At 41.8% G+C, this 7,099-nt stretch overlaps 1 non-coding gene across 1 annotated transcript; it reads right to left on the bottom strand.

Annotated features, from left to right (window-relative positions):
* Positions 1–1,034: 1,034 nt before the first annotated feature.
* Positions 1,035–1,140, bottom strand: LOC118482953. The gene has a single exon (XR_004869341.1). It is a non-coding gene; the product is annotated as a small nucleolar RNA R71 (small nucleolar RNA).
* Positions 1,141–7,099: the final 5,959 nt, after the last annotated feature.

Raw genomic sequence — 7,099 nt, 5'->3', positions numbered from 1 at the left:
GTTTTTGCACACCGAACCTATCAAAGCTTATTTCTAAGCCATGTTTAGGTTATTTATGGTATGTTTAACTTATGATGATGTTCCGGAGTGTTTGTCGCGTTAAACTGATCGTGTTTACGCATCAGTTTGCGTATAACTTTCCAGAAAACGATATAGAGTTCAAAATCGATCAAAAATCAACATGGGCACAAAACCAAACATAAATGACAAACATTGGGATCAAAACACACTGTTTTATTAATATTGTATTGTTCAGAGATGTCACAGTATAGAAGGAGATGGATATGAAGAAGGATATGGAGATTTCGAGGGTTATGAGGAAGAGGGTTATGCTTATGTGGGTAGTGGAGATCAAGGGGAGTTGACTTATATACCTGGTCAAAGACAAAGAATGTCAAGTGTTGGTGAGATTCCACAACAACAACAACAACTCATACCACAACATATTAGGCCAAGGCCACAAGGGCCGCAATTGCAACGTCCGGTTCCTTTGCAACAAGTTCGACCACAACATGTGCAACCGCCATTCCAAAGGCCAATTCAACACCCACCGGTGCCACAACCACAATTTCAACAACCAATTGCACCACAAGGGCCTATGCAAAGACCAATGGGTCAGGTTCGTCCACGAGGTCGGTTTGGTGTACCAAGGAGGCATCTTAGAGAAAATGCGAGGGGTATTGAAGCGCATTTTAGGCCGGTGATTACTCACAATCCTTCACCGGTGGTTATTCCTCATAACAATCAAGGGAGAACTTTTGAAGTAAGAACCAATTCTTTACAAAGTTTGCCGAAATACAAGGGGCTAGCAACGGAGGAGCCTTATTTCCATTTGGAGGCATATGACTCAATTTGCAATACTCTTGGGAGTCAAGGTTTTTCGGCCGATGATATCAAGTTGGTATTATTTCAATTTTCTTTGGAGGACAAGGCAAAGAAGTGGTTCTACACTTTGCCTTCGGCATCTATTTATACTTGGGCGGAAATGCAACAAATTTTCCTAGACGAGTTTTATACCGCCCAAAAGACCAATGATGCTAGGAAGGGGTTGAGGAGTTTCCAACAACAACAAGGCGAAATGTTCCATGAAGCCTTCGAGCGCTTTAATATGATGATCAAAAATTGTCCTCATCATGGGATTGAACTTTGGGAGTTGATGAATGCCTTCCACGAGGGGTTGTGTGCCGAGGATGCACATGATCTAATGTCCATCACAAATGGGACTTTTGGCACAAATTATGAAGATGAGGATTGGGAGTTCTTGGAACAAATGGCCATTACCTCAAAGAGGAAAGCCCAAGCATCAAGGAGAGCACGACCGGCTGTCACGAGATCGCAAGTTCATGCAGTTGACAATGGTAATGTTCAAACTACTAATCAAATTTATGATGTTTGTGCTATTTGCAATGAAATAGGTCATGCGGCTGAAAATTGCCAAGGCGGTGATGGGCAATATGAAGAGGTTCATGCTGTGCAAGGTCAAGGAGGGGGTGGTAGAAACTATAATATGAATTCTAACACTTACCACCCCGGGTTGAGAAACCACCCAAACTTTCGGTATGGGAACCCGTCAAATCAAGCTAACCCGAATTTCCAAGGAAACCAAGGATTTCAAAGGCAATATCAAACGGGTCAAAGCTCTTCGGGTGGAAACGAAGTGATGGAGATGTTGAAAGCGATGCAAGTTGAAATGCAACGAATGAATCAACGTGATGAGGTTCGGATGCAAAAGGACGAGGCCCGTGATAAAGCTATTCAAACTTTGACTACTCAAATGGGTCAACTTGCGAGTGAAGTGGCGATTTTGAAGAAAGCAAAAGGCCAGCTACCAAGTGATACGGTGACAAATCCCAAGAACATAAAAGGCGTTAATATCAATGTGGTAAGCACCGTTCCTAGTACCGAATTTAATGAAAAATGTCTAACCTCTTCGTGTCAAATAAACGCAGGTTTGAAAAAGGATGCCGAAGTTGAAATGGACAGAGAGCATGGAGCACCAATTGTGCCTATCCGTGTGGGAAAATTAAAAATCCCTCACGCATTGTTGGACTATGGGGCAAGCATGAGTGTGCTACCAGGCGATTTATATGACATGTACGATTTCGGTCCGCTTGAAGATGTAGACACCATGGTGAGCTTGGCGGATGAGAGTTGGAGGCGTCCACGAGGAATAATTAAGAATGTTATGATTCGGTTGGGAGAATTCGAATACCCAGTGGATTTTCTGGTTTTAGATTATGCTACTACCACGATGGCGTCACAACAAAAGGTGATTTTGGGTCGACCGTTTCTCTATACGGCAAATGCTCAAATTAATTGTAGAGAAGGAATCATTAACATGACCGAAAAGAACCGTAAGTTGTCATTTAATGTTCAGACGAAGATGATTAGTTACGAGTTTGTTAAGGTGGATGATAGCGGGTTTAGTGAAAAGGTGTTCCAAAGAATGCGAAGAAATCACCCACCGGATCGTGAAGAAAAGCATATGGGTTCAAGCAAGAGCGTATTTGATTACCCACCGAGTCAAAACAAGATGAATGCATTTTGCTCAATGGCACAAGGAAGTGATGAAGATGGCAGGAACCGATTCTTTGAGCCACCTTAAATGAGGGTGGCATGGTCTGGCTGAAGACTCGAAACTTAGCGCTGCTCGGGAGGCAACCCAGGGTTTTATATTGATCTTGCTATTTTTATCTTTCTATGATTCAGGGCCATGGCAACACTCAAGTGTGGGGAAGATGTGCGGAGATTGGTGTGAAGGTAGTGATAGGAAGTCGGATTTTCTACAACATTTGTTGTATCAAACTTCACCTGGTCAATATACTCTTTCCTTAGTCTTGTTGTGTTCTTTAGCTTTGAAATATTGATAGTTAGTTGTTTGCTTTAGTTTATGGTTGGGAGGTAGGGTGGTGTTTTGATGTTGATGTGTTTGTTGGGTTGTGAAAGTTGGTGGTGTTTTTAGAAATAAAATAAAAAAAATAAAAAAAAATTGGGGTTCAAGATGCAAAGCAAATGTGGGTGTTTTTGTTGAAAGCGATCTTTCCCTCAAAACCTTACATTGGGACAATGTATCCCAAGTGTGGGGATGGGGGAAATTTTTGAGAAATTCAAAAATTTTTGCAAATCCAAGCGAAAAGTGTAAAAATTTGAAAACTTGATATTGTACCATTTAACACACCGACACCCGTTCTTAGCTTTTTCTTGGTGAGAATTGAACCACTTATGAGAATTAATTCTTTGCTTGAGTGGCGGTGTGTGTAGTGTGTAAATAGAACTTGCGTGTGAATGCTTGTTAAATCCTAGAGTTGGCATGCTTTTGAAGATGATAGGGGACTTTTAGGTAGCCTCGTCTAGATGTGTGAGAGTGCGGGATTGGTGGGTTGGACCTCATTAATTATATATATGAGCATGGTTGCGAGAGGGGCGGGGGTTTGGACATTTAGTTGCCCATTTTGTGCCTAAAAGCCGATCATTTGTTACCCCTTAGCTAGTTTCCCAAAAATTTACCCGACTTAACCCGGTCTTATAGTGTTAGTAGTTGTTTTAGTAGTATGTAGATATGTTATGGTGTTATGTTGAATATATAAAAAAAAGAAAGAAAAATATGAGAAAAATACAAAAAAGAAGTCATTAGTGCAATAGTAGTTAGAAGTTTATGATGTTTTGGTACATAGTCGTTTGCTTTGGAAATAAAACCGGGTCAAATCAAAATTAGCTCTTATATATATGTTCCACCATTTTCCTACCTTTGCACCTAGCCCCATAACAACCCGTAAGTTCCTTTGATTTAAAAGCATGTTAGATATTGGTTAGGAGGAAACTTGATTTTCATACAAGCTTATTGTCGCACACACACACATATACGCATTGAGTGGTTTAGCATAACTTGCTAATTTTTCTTGTCACCGAGAGTTTTTGTGAGGGGTGTGTTTTGTGGTATGATAAAAAGTTAGTAAAAGGACGACACTTTAGTTTGGTTCGCACGATTGGTCGCTTATGGTTAAAAATAGTTTGTGAAGTGGTTGCTTGGGACAAGCAACAGGTAAGTATGGGGATGTGACGGGTGGTCCGTAGGACAACCCTTAAAAGGTTTAATACAACGCATATTCTACACTTTATTCGGTTATTTGCTTGAATTAGATAACCACTTTGTGTTGGGTTATGCAGGTGCTAAAGTGCTTAAAAGGTGGGTTTTAGGAGGCACGGATGGACGCTAGAAGTTGGGGAATCAAAGTGTTGAAGAATGCAAGGGTTGATGGAGAAATAAAGGAAATTTCACACTTAGCACCGTAACCTACGGCTCCCAACAGCTTTCAATAATGTACCGCCGTAAGACAAGAGCTATGTGGCGTAAAGATTCACTGCCGGCCGTAAGCTACGGCTGGGGGCCGTAGCTTACGGCCATATGCTGACTTGTTGACCTGCTGCCTGCCGTAAGCTACGGCTGGGAGCCGTAGCTTACGGCTCCGACTGATCCCAACTTGTAACTTACACATTAAATGACGTTTTTATGGAGACTTAAGGATAGTAATCATGCTCGGTCGGTTACTACTTGAAGGAAACGAATGGAAGGTTATAAGGAGGGACTTGGAAGCTTGGAAACATCATCTTTGAACTATCTTTCACTTAAAATCATCTAGCTTCATTAGTTCTTGTTGTGTGAAACTTGTGAACACTATTTTCATTTCCACTTTTTGCATTATGCTAGTTAAAGCCATGAGTGGCTAAATACTTGGTGATTATCTTGTGTTGAAGGTTTGAGTAAGACTATGTGTTTTTATTTCATATTTCTAGAATAGCAATTGCTTCTTATTTGAATTGATTGTTATGGTGTATGATTGATTGTTAGTAACTTGTTAATTCTTATATTGAACTAATTAGAAACCATACGTTCTTGGTGCCGTTGGCAATCGAGATATCATGGGTATAGTTAGGTTTGGGTAAGGGTTGATTGATCATCGGGTGACAACCTCACGTTCTAGGAATCTGAGTACTTAGTCCCCTTTCATCACTGCAATTGATTATACATGAACTATGTCTATGTAGTTCTTTCTAGTGAAATGTTAACACAGACGTCGAACCAAACCGGAAACTCAAGATAGTCATTTGTCTCTCACTTGTTTACAATCCAAATTTTCATTTTGCAAATTAGTTAATTAATCTTAGTTTTTAAAACCAATCAAATCAAACCAACTCTTGAATTTTATTTTTTTCTTGCAATTAGTTTAATTTTAGTTAACTTAGATACACTTCTAAATAACACATTTTCCACAAACTCCCTGTGTTCGATACCCACTTGCCACTATCTACATAGTTGTTCTTGGGATTAAATTTGCGTGACCACGACATCACGTCAGCGGCACCAAAGAATCATTCGAAGGTGCGACAATTTCTTGGTCTCGTTGGGTATTATCGAAGATTTATCAAGGATTTCTCGAAGATCGCTCAACCTCTCACCTCCTTAACACAGAAGAATGTTGCGTACTCTTGGGGAACGGAGCAGGAAGACGCGTTCCAACTCTTGAAATAGAAACTCTGCAGCGCACCGATCTTGTCTCTACCTGAAGGTACCGAGGATTTTGTGGTATATTGCGATGCTTCTATTCAGGGTCTCGGTTGCGTGTTGATGCAACGCGAGAAGGTGATTGCATATGCTTCTCGACAGTTGAAGGTGCATGAGAAGAATTATACAACTCACGACTTGGAGTTAGGGGCTGTGATATTCGCGTTGAAGATTTAGAGGCATTATCTATACGGTACCAAATGCAATATCTACACTGATCACAGGAGCCTCCAGCATATCTTCGACCAGAATGAATTGAATATGCGACAGCATCGTTGGATAGAACTGTTGAACGACTACGAATGCGCCATCAAGTATCACCCGGGTAAAGCTAACGTTGTAGCGGATGCACTTAGCTGAAAGGAGACAAAGCCTAAGCGTGTTTGCGCTCTGCAGCTTACTATTCATTCTGGTTTACCTGATTAGATTCGTTCCGCTCAGACCAAGGCATTGAAAGAAGAAAACATTGAGGCTGAATACTTGTGGGGCATGGAGAAACAACTTGTGGAGAGATCTGATGGTATTCGCTATTTTATGGAGCGGATATGGGTTACTTTGTATGGTAATCTTAGAGAGCTTGCGATGGACGAAGCGCACAAGTCTCGGTATTCAGTTCACCCGGGGTCAGATAAAATGTATTAGGATCTCAAGGTTATGTACTGGTGGCCAAAGATGAAAGCTCACATAGCGACGTACGTGAGTAAGTGTTTGACTTGTGCTAAAGTCAAAGTGGAGTATCAGAAACCCTCAGGCCTACTCAGCAACCAGAGATACCCACGTGGAAATGGGAGCAGATTGCCATGGATTTCGTCACAGGTTTACCGAGAACTCAGGGCGGAGACGATACCATTTGGGTGATCGTTGATCGTCTCACGAAGTCAGCGCATTTTCTAGCAATCAAGGAAACGGATAAATTCTCACAGCTTGCAGCGGTTTATCTTAAGGAAGTGGTTTCTAGGCATGGGGTGCCAACTTCCATCATCTCAGATAGAGATCCGCGTTTCGTTTCGGATTTATGGCAGTCGATGCATAAGTCGTTCGGTTCACGTCTCGATCTGAGTACTGCTTATCACCCACAGACGGATGGTCAAAGTGAGCGAACCATCCAGACACTTGAAGACATGCTGCAAGCATGTGTGCTTGATTTTGGTAAGGGTTGGGAGAAACATTTACCATTGATCGAGTTCTCCTACAACAACAGTTATCACACTAGTATTCAGGCAGCTCCGTTCGAGGCATTGTATGGGCAGAAATGTTGTTCTCCTCTCTGTTGGGCTGAGGTGGGTGACAGCCAGATCACGGGTCCTGAGCTCGTATTGAAACTTCAGAAAAGATTGTTCAGATCAGAAACCGTATGGCGGTAGCACGTGACCGTCAGAAAAGCTACGCTGATAAGCGTAGGAAACCATTGGAGTTTGCGGTAGGTGATCGTGTTATGTTGAATGTTTCGCCGTGGAAGGGTGTTGTACGCTTTGGGAAGCGTGGCAAGCTTAATCGGCGTTACGTTGGGCCATTTAGAATCCTGGAGCGGATCGG

Source organism: Helianthus annuus, chromosome 1 (genome assembly GCF_002127325.2).
Source record: "Helianthus annuus cultivar XRQ/B chromosome 1, HanXRQr2.0-SUNRISE, whole genome shotgun sequence".
Lineage (NCBI taxonomy): Eukaryota > Viridiplantae > Streptophyta > Magnoliopsida > Asterales > Asteraceae > Helianthus > Helianthus annuus.
This window is presented reverse-complemented; position numbering and strand designations above follow the sequence as displayed.